The sequence below is a fragment of the Tympanuchus pallidicinctus genome, unplaced genomic scaffold, assembly GCF_026119805.1.
Source record: "Tympanuchus pallidicinctus isolate F22 unplaced genomic scaffold, pur_lepc_1.0 scaffold14, whole genome shotgun sequence".
In the NCBI taxonomy this organism is placed as follows: domain Eukaryota; kingdom Metazoa; phylum Chordata; class Aves; order Galliformes; family Phasianidae; genus Tympanuchus; species Tympanuchus pallidicinctus.
Genome location: NW_026294659.1, coordinates 16000976 through 16014211, shown reverse-complemented (window position 1 = coordinate 16014211; position 13236 = coordinate 16000976). Strand labels below are relative to the sequence as shown.

At 42.1% G+C, this 13236-nt stretch overlaps 1 protein-coding gene across 1 annotated transcript in view; it reads left to right on the top strand.

The window, feature by feature from the left end:
- Positions 1 to 737: 737 nt before the first annotated feature.
- The window catches only part of KCNE2 (potassium voltage-gated channel subfamily E regulatory subunit 2), a 121932-nt gene continuing 109433 nt past the window's right edge, over positions 738 to 13236 (top strand). Inside the window, exon 1 of the mRNA XM_052673877.1 lies at positions 738 to 891. The gene's annotated coding sequence lies outside the window, so the exon portion shown is untranslated. The remainder of the gene's footprint in view (positions 892 to 13236) is intronic.

Below are 13236 nucleotides of genomic sequence, written 5' to 3'. Positions count from 1 at the left end.
GCAAAGGGATGTCCAGAGAGAGTGGGCCTGCAAAACAGAACAGTTGATGCTGATGAAAAAGCAAAACCCTCAAACACCACAAAACTCAAGAGGATTTTATTTTAAATTTGGTGTGGCCTGGTCCCATTGAGTGACCACCACCTCGTGATTGGAGCACATTCAGTGCACTGCTGGCGTGCATTTTCTGCTTTAGTTTCATTCAAGAAGAACCTAGTTTGTCTGCTCTGAGATATGAATAAAACATATTGAGTAAAGACAGTAAGATTTGCTTAAAAAGTATGCTCCCGATCTGAAGTACTAATGTAGACAAAGCCTGGAAGTACCTCTAGTTGATTTGTTTTAATACTCGGGCTATCTACTTTTCAAATTCAGTTTTGGCTGTCCTTTCATTTTTTTGCTCATAGTCATTTATCGTTGCCTTCATTATGAGTGTTTCCAAATACAAAACTGCATGTTGTTCAGGCCTGAAAAGCCTCTTGAATCTTCCCATTTAGCCGTATATTGTTTCCTTGGAACCTTTTATTAATGAACTACTATTGGTGATGTTTCTGTGTTGACTCCAGGTGGCTCGTTACTTTTCCCTTTCTAATTTCAATGACTTGTAAGTCTGAACACAGTACCTCTCCAGTTCCACTCCCACCCTCTTGTACTTCATGTAGCAATTATACATTTATGAATGCATTTGTCATTGTTGGTTATCTAGGACTTACAACATGCTTGTTTCACAAGTGTCATTTCAACTGTATTGTTCCTTAGGTCCTTGTTCTCATTTGCTTGGAAGCAAGACAGAACAAGCAATTACTGTCAGCTGCTTCAGGACTGGCTTTCTGAACTATTCCAGGAGATGGAGTAGAGCTGACGCACTTACCTTGATGAAGAACCTCACTGAAGGTTTGCATTTTGTATGTGGTATCACAGCACTGTGAAGGATGCATATGGGGAAGGCAGTTTAGTAGTCAGGTGACAGGAAAAGTCACCTGAAAGTCAAATAGCCAGAAGTGGATTGAGAACTTCTTAACCGAGTGCCATTTATTCTAATGATAAGGTCATAAAAGAGATTTGGAACTAGACCTTACTGGCTCTCTGTCACCACAGTGCTTTTAAAGTTCACTTTAAATAGTCCACATATTCATTTTGTGGGTATGTTTGTATATTCCAGCCTGGCAGTTGCACGCACATTTAGATGGCTGATTATATGTGAACAATTCACTGAGTTATTGTCTCATTTGTGCTCAGCGACTAGGAAACTGCAGGCAGGTATTATTAAATGAACTGGATTCTTTACTGAAAAATTATTATAATCCTGTTATCTTTTGTAATCTGTAAAATCAAGAAGCACATCAGCTGTCTAAAAGAAGCCTAAATTTGTAGTCCCATATTCAGCCATGTTTAATATCAAATAAAACTGGCTAACTATGAACCTGCCCAGTAGAGCAGCTTAGCAAAAGTCTTTCTGGTGTACATGAGAACATTTTGTGAGCATGTGTGATTTGATTCTCATGGATGCTGCGCACCACTCAGAAAGAGACCCTTCCTCAGATCCCTTCTCCACTCTGTGTGCTGTCATTTATGCCAGGGTGAATGCTTTCTGCAGCTTAGTGGTGGAGCTGAGCCTTGCTACTGTAAGATTATTTGTGTATCAAGCACAGGGGACTGCAGGGTGAGGTGGGTAATTTGGGCTCCCTCTATTCTTTCTTTGCCCTCTGTAGGTACCAGTGTGTCTTTTGATCTAATTCCTGGTAGTGCTGTCCCAGCTTTGTTGAACATGCTCAGCTGCTACTTCTGGCTCAGCAGGCAGAGAGATGTAGAGCAGATAAGGCGTGCCTTGTTTACTCCTTAACCAAATGGCTGTACCAAAAGGAAGTGGTGCTGCTTCAGGTTCTGCAAGCTGCTCCTCAGACTGTGGGCTTCACAGGGTCATCCATCTTGGCTGAACATTACAAGGGCTTCAATGAGAAACCTATGATGGCCTCAGATTTCCTTTACAACTGAGCCTTTACTAAGGCAAAATTGAATGTCTCTTAATTGCTTCTTTATGGCCTGATAAATAGCTCTTGTGGCAAATGGATTATGGTTTGCTAATGCTGGATTATTTCTTTTTCTTTTTTTCTTTTTTTCTTTTTTTTTATTTATTGTGTGAAATTTCAGGCCTTATATCCCCTCTGTTAGCTGCAGGGTTTTCTAAATGAATGAGGTATCACTCGAGGGTGAAACCTAAACTACTTCTCCCCTCCCTTACCCCCAAGGGGGGGGACTAGTTGGATTAAGCTAATCCTCTTGACTTGAAACCTCATTGACTTGGATATTAAAGGACATTCCAGATGGGACCACACTAGGAGCTCCGTGCTCTGTTTTGAGCATTGCAGAATGGGCCTCTTCTCACTTCAGTTTTTTCTTGTAATGTGGGCTGTACAGCGCTGTAGGGCAATGTTTGACCTAAAAATGAAGGAATTATTTTCATATGTCCCCAAGAGTGGCACTTTCAGCCATTGGTGAACTAGTGTCATCTTAAAACAATTGATTAGAAGAAGTGGTGGCATCTTTCCCAGAAACTGTACTCCCTGGCATGAAACCATAGGAAGTTTCCTTGATGTAATAGGCTGCATGTGGGAACTGTGAGGGTACAGTGGGTGAGTTGAGTTTGGATGGCTTTCAACTATCTGAACCTAGGAAATTAGCTGGGAACTGCCCGCATCTGAGTCGATCAGTGCAGACAGTGAGTAGAAATGAATGGAGTTGGACTACAAACAGGCTGTTTTATTATTATCATGGCTATTATTTTTAATTTTAATTATTTGTTTATAATGCTTCCCTGGGCTAACTGAGTCATATGCTGTGGACATCCCTCCGACCAGATGACTTACTTGTCAGGTGTGGGCTCATAGAAAGAGCTGCGAGGGTTTTAGCTCTCTGGTTTGTCTGCATGGCCTAGGGCAGCCTTAAGGCTATAAATTGAGGTGTGCAGGGCAGGAATGTCTCCAGAAACTGCATCTACTGAACACCAGTAGTTTTGTGGTTGAAACCAGCGTGGTTCTGCTGCCTTGAGATGGGTACTTCCTTCAACATAGAAGCAGACATTCCCTTGCTTCACAAAGTGTCATCCACATTTATGGTGTCAAGCAAATAATGTAGAACAGCCCTTTGATGTGTTTTCATGGCACTTGTGAGTAATGGGAGAGCTGCAGGCGGACAACACAGTTGTTCTCTCTGCACCCACCACAAGTTGGTACAAACTGATGCCAGTGTATCTGGGCCACAGAGAAGCAGGGGCGATGTTTTTGGCTGGGACAACATGGTATGTGTAATCCTAAAATAAGATTTACTCTGCTAAACATTTAGATTCCCTTATTGGGACTGTTGAGAAAACAGAAGCTTAATCTCCAGGGAAGCACAACATTTCCACAAGGCTGAGCCACCTTCCTTTACTCCCTCCTTCTCTCTTTGCTCCCTCCTCCCTCGTCTGCCTCACAGCATGCAGCAGAGTGAGTTCAAAAGCACACACTGCGCAGAGAAAGTGAAACTGTCAGTGCTTCAAAACGGGTAGCCCAGTGTAGTAAAACGTGGTAAAGTCTAGCTGCAGGCAGCAAGGCAGGGAATTAGCCTCGTGCTGCTAAGAAATAGATGTGTTTTCCAACAGAAAGAAAATTGTAAATCTCTGTGACATGACAAGAATCCTCTCTGGGATGGAAATACATTTATTAGGGCTGCACAGCATCTTGTCTCTCTTCGGCCTCTGCCTGTGTTCACATCGCAGTGATTGGGCCAGGTTGTAAGAAACATAGGTGGAGGGGAAGTGCTGTTTGGTTCTCAGGGGGTGCAGCTGCCTTTCTGGGGGCACAGCTCGCCTCTGAGCTCTCTGTCTGCTTTGACTCCGTGTGGTGGGGCAGCTGAGCAGGGAGAGTTTGGGGAGCTGTGTTTGGGGATCTGTGTCTGGGGAGAGAGGCTGACTCTAATATTCTGCTTGGAAGCAGTGCTTAGTTGGCACATCTCTGATGGTCTATACAGAGCGTGTTGCTGTAATCGTCTTGCAGGTGCTGAGGTGAATGTGTGCAAATGCAACACTTTTTGTCTTCTCTTGCTCCTCCTTTTGCTGGGCCAAAGCAGTGAGCTGGCCTCCTCTCCTAGACGAGCTGGGCTCAACCCTGCCCCTCTGGTCAGAGAAACGTTATGAACAGCAATGTTGAACTGGATAATGCTTCCTAGTCCAGATTGAATCATAGGGTTTGGGGTTGCACTGTCTTCAGAAGTTTTCTTTTCAAGTTATTTTCATGCCATTACAGCCCAAGAAAGCACCAAGCTCACAAGATGGATGATTCCATAAGATATAACGCTGACTTGAACTCTCATCTGACTGCTTATGGGATTTGCAATCCCTGAACTCCATAAATACTTCACTCTGATTCACTTTTGACCTAAACCTTATCTAGAGGCCTGAATCCTCCCCAAGGCGAACTCTCTGCCAAACTCAGGCAATGGAAACTTTAGGTTACTTGGAGACATGAATATGGACTCACCACAGCTGCAGACCAGCACTTTATTCCTGAATCTGCCTCTTTTCGTTGAAGGCTACAAACAAGACTGAAAAAATAAGGCTGTCCTTGGAAAGGATATGTGTTTCCATTTGTCCTTATCTTCACTAGCATAGCTGCCTAATGTCCGGAGGATGATCTTGTTCTTTTCAAAAAGATGTTTGTGCTGTTTTTCACAATGGCTTTCTGTTGCAGAAAATTCCCCAGACTGGCTCTGGAGCTCTATGAGAATCACTTCCTTTTGCTAGTTCCAAATCTATGGAACCATAATCTCATCAAGTGTGTGCTTGTTGCTCTTGTATGGTATTATGGTGCTCGGTAACGTGGGTATTAATGTGGGTATTACTGTCTTCTGATCAGCAACAAAGCACAAATCTGTTGAGTAGCAAATTATTTTCTCCATTTGAATGGAGTTTTTCAATCTTTCTGTAATCCTTGTTTTAAATCTCATCAACCGAACAATGTTGGTTTTTTGTGTGTGTGTGTTTTGTTGTTGTTTTGTTTTGTTTTTTTGTTTTTAATTATAATTTATATCTAAAAAAATTGAAACCTAGAAAATGACAGTTTCCTCCAGGAAAAGTGGAAAGTTACAAAAATGCCATCAATTTGCAATAGTGAAGTGGGACCATATCATCTTACATACCTGTACATACTCATGCATCATTTTTCAAAAGTATCAGATTGGAAGTCCTTAATTAAATTGCTTTTGATTAAACTTGCAGCTAAATCTGTTTCTGACCAAACTGCATGGGCTAAAGGCAAGCTGTCTGGAAGCTGTCTGCTTTGCACTTCAAAAAGGCCATAAAGAGCAAATCTCAATTTTTGATGCAATTGGATGTGAAATTAAACTGTAGATTCAGCTCATTGCAATGTCAATTTAATGGGGAATAGGTCAAACAAAGAAAGAGCTTCTGAACCCAAAGCTTAAGCTAGGTTTCTCTTCGCTCAGAGAGCTTGTTCTTCCCCTTTTGTACACTAGACTTGTTGGCTTAGATGTGTCACATAAAATAACTGAAAAAGCTATCCTGACATCTAGATCAGTTATGCACACAGCTTCTCTGCTGACTGAGAACAAGTGCTGGGTAATTTCAACCATGGTGTAAATTTCATGTTAGCAAAGAGTAGAAGTTGGCGAAACTGTCATAATGAGCATGATCCACTGATTTTTCTTGCCCTGTTTTATGCCCTTCCACTGGTTGTTTCTGTTTTAACTCATTCCTTTCATCTTTACAATACAATAGTTATAACCAGTATGGGGTTAAAGCATAAACTCCATCACATCTGTGATCTCAGGCCCTGAAACCATGACAATGAGCAGCCTCAAGACCTGAATCTAGGATTTATCAAAACAGTGCTCTCTTTAGCCTGATGTATTGCCCCCAGCAGCTCAACATCCATTTAAAATGCATGTATGGATAGATTGTACATCAAACCTGCTATGTGCAATGATAGCGGTAATGCGTAAGTCTCAGATAATTTCTTTCACCATAATTCTCACAATGCTTCACAAGTGATGTCAAAATTAATGGCCCTATTCCACAACAGAGAAAAGGGATACTTGGGGAAGTAGATAGCTTATCTGCCTTTGCCATGCAGCATGATGGTATGGCTGGCAACAGAACCAGGCTCCAGTTCACTCAGAAGTTAAGCATGGCCAGATTCAGTGCTGCTGACATGCCTATGTTGTGCAAATATACAGTGCCATAAAACAGCATCATGCAGAGTTTTTGAACAGAACATAGTCTGTAAGGTAGGATTATTCCTCCAGAGGTGAATCATGCTGTAGGGGAGAAGACTGCTGCATGGAGACTCATAGAAAGGGTTGGGTTGAAAGAGACCTCAAAGCTCACTCAGCACCCCAACCCCTGCTGTCCCCACCAGCTCAGGCTGCCCAGGGCCCCATCCAACCTGGCCTCAAGTGCCTCCAGGGATGGGGCACCACAGTTTCTCTGGGCAGTTGTGCCAGTGCTTCACCACCCTCTGAGGAAAGCATTTCTTCCTAAAATCTAACCTAGATTTCCCCTCTTTTAGTTTAAAACCATTCCCCCTTGTCTCATTGCTATCAGACCATTTAAAAAATCAGTCCTTCTCCTGTTAATAAGCTCCCTTTAAGTGCTGAAAAGCCACAGTGAGGTCTCCCTGGAGTCTTCTCCATACTAAACAAGCACAGCTTCCTCAGTCTGTCTTTGTAAGAGGTGCCCCAGCCCTCTGATCATCTTCATGACCTTTCTGGATCAGCCCCAATAGCTCCACATCTTTCTTATTCCATCACTTGTTACTGATGTGGGAATACCAGGTGGTGGTGGGCAGCTGCTGGTAAAGAAAAGCCTCACAGTGTCCTGCTCTAGTGCAAGCTGTTGCCCATGTTCCCTGCCACAGAGCTTCTGTGTGATCCTGGGACAATCATTCATGCAGCCACAGGTGGTCATGAATGGTGCGTTCCTTATTTCCTGAATTACTGGCGAGCCTCAGGGCTCATCTGAGACGCATGCAGAACTGCTGCCAATAGTATGCTACAGAAAGCACATCCTGCCTATTTCAAACTGGGCACCCATTCTGACCAGACACTTTCATTGCTTCAATTTCCTAACGAGGGAATAATATTGTCTGCCCTGCCCTCCGGGAAGTGTTGTGAAAATAAATGAATTGATGTTGTGCAAGCACAGAGAGGCAGTTTTTCAAAGGTGTTTATTCAAATACAGACAAATATTTAGGGCAGTATACCAAACACTCCCAGCGATGCTGGTCCTAATTATTTAAAACTCTATTTAAACATCTGTCTGCATTCTTGAGCTCCTGCAAAAGCGATGGAGTCTTTAGGCCTTGAAAATGCTAACACTGTGAGTGCCACAGAAAAGGAAATGAGTAAGGAAGTGAATGAGGATATGTTTAAGGATATAAGCAGAAGGAAATTACAGTGAGAGATAACGACTTTTCATAGGCAAATTGAATTGAGTGTAGTGGATAATGTTTGCCAGTGCAGTTTCATAAAAAACAAACTATTGAACAGGTATATATATAGATATAATTATATATGCACTAAGAGAGTGCAGCTCATTCCATGTGTAGACTGAGAGGCATGGGACAGAAGTAAAAATGGCATGTGATCATTAGAAGTTGTATTAGAGCCCAGAGACGTAAGAAGGGTGAATGATGGTTCTGCAACAACGAGTTGCAGGTTTTAAACGTAGTCATTTCATCTACAAATACTGTGGTTGCTTAGGAAAAAAAAGAAAATGATCTTGTTTCCAGACCTCTGAATGCTAAGGCCAAGTATTTTTGCACCATGTGCGCCTAGACTAACAAAAAGTAGAAGCCAGTTGCTATTCCCCATACGGGCCTTCAGCAATGTGCTTCACAGCTGCATGGGAAAGGCAGGTTGTGAGCACCTTCGTTTATGTTCAGTGCTCAGCTACCTGGCTGCCCTTTCATAGAATCTTTCACAGAATCACAGAATGGATTGGGTTGAAAGGGAGCTCAAAGTCCACCACCCCAACCCCTGCCATGGGCAGGGCTGCCCCCCACAGCTCAGGCTGCCCAGGCCCCATCCAACCTGGCCTTGAGCGCCTCCAGGGATGGGGCACCACAGATTCTCTCAGCCCATTCAGCTGTTTCTCTGTGTCCTTCAGTGGCTCCAGCTCCTACCCTTACCAGGTCCAGCTCCTCCCCTCTCATCCTTGTGGCTGCATCACACACTCTTTGCCCTGGAGTCCCAGCTCTCCATTCCCACTTTGTCTCCAGCACCTAATCCAAAGAGATCTTTTCTCGATGTGCTTCAGTCCTTCCACAGAATCATGGATTGCCAGAAACATCAGCTGGCCAAGTGGAGGAAGCCTCTCGTAGGAATGTGTGAACTGTAGTTTCTCTTAAGATTGATGATTAGTCCAAATTCACTTGGACTTTTATGGCAGAAGGTACAGCCATAACACAAAAAAGCTATATTTTAGTCTTCTGCTAAATTTTAACCTTCTCTCCAGTGATACAAGAGTAATAAATCTCTTCAGTGGGCAGTTTATTATTTTTTTATTATTATTCATTTATCTATCTATCTATCTATCTATCTATCTATTTATCTATCTATCTATTTAGCTTTAGGCAATGAGATAACTTACCATCTCCAAATCTCGTCCTGGGAAAGAACACAATGATTTTGCCTAAGCATTTTAAAATAGACAACAGACAGAATCTCACCTTTGCTTAGTGTTTGTTGTAGACAGTTCATCCCAAATTTTTAAAGTTGGTCTAAGTGTTGTGTGCACAAAAACAAGGTGTTCCCTTGGCTGTGTTTTGCTGAGTCACTAACTGGCAGTTCCTGCTAACCTCAGTTGGAAGCCGTTAATATTGTTTCATTTTCTAGCTTTCCCCTTTGCAAAACGAGTAACATTAGAATTGCATTTTAGAATTTGGCCTTCAAAAATTGTGGCACCGAATGGTACTGGCTGCCTACCAGGCGATGTGTGTGAGATTTTTTTATGTTTTTTTATCCTGTTTGGAATTTGGTAACTTTATAAGATCTCCCCACACCCTTTCTCTGCAGGAGTCACTTAATTTCTTTGTGAGCTTTGCTGCTAAACTGTGCATAATTTGGGGTTTTCATTGTTCTTACCCTGCTTTTGAAGTTGCTTTGTGATTTTTGAAAAGATGTTAATTTTCCTTTTGTTGTTTTCTGTTGGCCACTTAATCCTTTCCCATTCTAATTGTTATTCTTATTGGTCTCCTCAAACTTTTCTGTTGTTTGAAATGTCTGTCATCTAAAACTTGCCTTTGTTTTTCCAACAATGATTTTGGGAGCCTCCCTGCTGAGCTGCATTCCAAATGTGTGTGTGGCAGTGGATGGGGGGATTTTGGCCTTCCTTGCTCTTTGACGCCTCTCTTTCCTATATCTGGGCTATCAACAAATGCAAGCGACTCGAGAGAATGCTCCAGTTCTGCTTCCTTGGACGCTGATTTCCAGACAGCACAGAGTCACAAAAAGCCAAATGTTGCTTTCTGACATCCATTGCTATTGGATTAGACTCTACCTTGCTGTATTTATCAGATCTGTCCATTTCAACATTTGAGAGCAGATGAGTCTGACTGCAACTTAGCTCAGACAATCCTGTTAAAAAATGAATTTCTTTTTAAGCCTCTTGAGCCTCCCAGCTGCTGCTCAGCAGCTCTGCAAACATTTAAGAGCAAAGCACTTATCCTTGCTATGAAGTGGAAGCAAATCAAAATTATGAATAATTTATTTCAAAAGTAGTTTAATGATATGGAATACCTGAAGATGTCCCTGGAGGTATATCCCAATCAGAGAGGAAGTCTGAATGTTTATAATGGACTAAATATTTTCAGTTCATTTCTGCAGACCTTGGACCCTAATAACCATTCTCAAATCATAGAACCATAGAATGGCTTGGGTAGGGAGGGATCTCAAAGCCCACCCAACTCCAACCCCCTGGCTGCCCCCTACCAGCTCAGGCTTCCCAGGGCTCCATCCAACCTGGCCTTGAGCGCCTCCAGGGATGGGGCAATGAGGATAAGATATAAGAATTGCAGTTGTGTTACCTTCTAAGAAACTTGGAATCTTTAGGATTCTAGGGAATCTTTATTTGGGTACACAGTTAAAACCAGCAGTGTTAGCTACCTGCACCTAAAATAGAGATCCCCGATTCTACTTTCAGTGGTGGACACCTCCTGGAGGTATGAAAATGGTGAAAATGAAAATGGAACGTGGACACTTCCATTTTTGGCAAATGTTATTTCTTTTTCATCTTTAGATGGATAGATGTAAATATCCAATATGGGATAGAGATTTAGGGCTATGACTTCTAGTGGGAGAGACAAGCTTCATTGCTGCCCTCTGTAGAGTACCAGGTTTCTATCTAGAGGTGTATAGGTTTTAAGTAACCACCTAGTTCTTGTATCTGCACTGTTGTCTGGCTTAAGTAGCTCCTTGCTTGTTGTGTCCATTTCTGTGGATACCAAAGGATCTCTTCTCTGAAGCCCTCAGTGCTCACCAACCTCAGCAGTACGATGTGAAAGTTTCCTTTGGGGATCTGATGCTAAATAGATGTGCTTTGTTCAGTTTTCATATCTTTTGAAGTAGTAGCTTAGCAACATGATTTACCATGTTGTCCTGAAATATGACATTTAGGAGAGTTCACCCTTCCTGAATTGCTCGTGATAGGGTATGGTGGAACAGTGACAGTCCAATCTTCTTGTTGATGATTAAGTTGTGTCCTGACAGAGACTGCTTTGGCCTGGAGATTTTGTGCCCAAAAAATCCACTTACAATTGTCATATGTTATCAGAGTGACAGCAACATTGTAAGGGAATGGCTTTTGTGTACTTCAAAAGGTGTCTATCTTGATCAATGCTGCATTTTTCTTCGGTCTTTACTGTGTTAGTTAAAGTCCTGGAAGGCTTAGTCATTTTTTAGATTAATTACAGCACAAAGCTGTAGCATGAATGTAGCCATAAGTCACATTCTCTTTTGCTAAATAGTCATACACAGACTTCTCAAAGGCCTCTGTAGGTCTCTTAGAAGACTGAGACGCCTCTGCTCCACTTTCACTCTGTTACTGCAGAGTTTTACCTCCTGGTTTCCTTGTGGTCTCAAGCCAGTGCTGAGAACTGGCTTCCAGTTTGCTGAAGGGGCTAGTGTGTGGCTAATTGCTGGCCTAGGGCAACGCTTGCTAGACTCAGCGACCTTTGCAGGACAGAAAATACTGTCCTGATGCCTGATGGCATGCACAATTGAAATTTCAGTCCAAAATGTTTTATCTCCTGAGAAGGAAATCCTGGGATTGACTAGAAGATTCTGTAAGTATACATCTTTTGACCAAACCATCTTGGACAGGAAATATCCCAACCCTGAAGGAATTCTCCAAACATCAACTATTTCATTCAGGGTCATTCTGAATATGGCTTGTTTTAATTCTATTGCTATGTATTAAATGAGCAAGCTTCTCTCCCTCACTAAGGGCAATTAGCAATCTTGGGAGAAATCCAGGGTAATTATGTCAACAGTTGGGCTTGCTGGGATATGGGAGTTCCCATCTCCTCACCTTCCTGACCATTCCAATGGAACGGTGGCAAATCCGCATTGTCAACTTAGTCATACCCCAGCACTTCCCACATTTTCACAAATAGCAGATAAATGGAAATCTACCCCATCCTATCTGCCAGACAGAGGTCATCTTGTTCTCTCTAAGTGTGCCAATTTTCTAACTAATCATCCAGTCCCAATTTGGGCAATGGCCTGCTTTCAGTTCCAGGTAAGGAGCAACTCTCTTCCCTGTGTGACAGATACGCTGACATCTTTTTAACTTGACACTGTCTCTTAAGCTGGTGACGAATGGTGCTTTCATGAAAACCAACTGGTAAGTGCTCAACAAAGCTGGTTTGGTTGGAGCTGATTTGCCCAGAACTTGTTGCTAGGAATCAGTAAACTGCTCTATTTCAGTAGTCCATCTTTGTCAGATACGATCTTTACTTCAGTAAATTCATTAGCCTTACAGGACTGCAGTAACACAAAGACTCCCTTTTGACAATTAGGACCACAAGGGAGGGCTTGGGAAGATGATTACTCCCTCCTGGGAAGAGATGAAAGACTACAGTTGCAAAGAGGAGAGATTTTTCATTATAGATCTTAAGATTAAACCTGAGGGACTGCTTGTGCTGGAAGCCTGCCTTATGTTTTGTATCAATAAGTGAATTTCAAATGCTTGGCTCGTGGTCATGTTTTTAGGTAATGGTTTTCTAGTTTAGCTCACTGTGATTTCTTGGGAGCGGATTAGTACATAATTAAATATGTGGCACAGTGTAACGAAAAACATGATTCTATCAAAGCAAATTAATTGCCAGGTCTGGTTTTGAACTTAGAATCACTGCAAACAATGATCTGCTACATCTTCCCTAAGTACTTTTCCAATGCTCTTTTTACTTTATAGTCCTTGGCACTTACTGCAAGCAAACATAATAGTAATAATTTTCTAGGGAGGAGGTAGGGGTGGAGGGGGGGAGGGGAGAAGGAAATGTGTGGGGAGAGACCAGCCTCTAATGTGTATTAAAGCTTCTGTGTCATCTGATGGGTACAGGTTTGTTATAAATTATATTTAGCCCCTAATAAGCAACTATGGAGATTGATAAAGGAGCCTTCTTAGACTTGAAAACCAGGTCATTTATCTTCTGTTTCATTTATAAACAGAGTTTTCAGAGACAAAGAAATCAGCAGGGCTGGTCTAATAATGCATCACAAAATATTTGCTTTCATTAGAAGTATTCATGTGGAGATGGAAATTAAGCAGAAATCTCTTCCAGAGTATGAATTTTTTTGGTCTGTAGTTCTATGGGCAACTTCATCTTCATTCGTCTTCATTCATCTTAGAATGCTTAACCTGGCACTTTTCAAGGCTGCTAAAAGGGAAGGAACACTTGTCAGTACAGGGCAGGGAAAGGTAACTCCTAAAGACGTAGTTTTAAACAGGAGAAAAGCTGAAACTTTAAGCAATGACTATGATTGGTTTTTATGCTAGGAGGCTGATTTGAAGGTAGGTGAGTCTCCATCCTTCCTACAAACTGTTGCTGTGTCCTCAGCCACAGCCTATTCTGATTGGTACATCTTACACAAAGGCTGAAGAATACAGAGCACAGAAGAGAAAAGAGGATCTGTCTCCTCACTTCCTGTGATTACTGGGATTATGTGTGTACTTACACACAATTT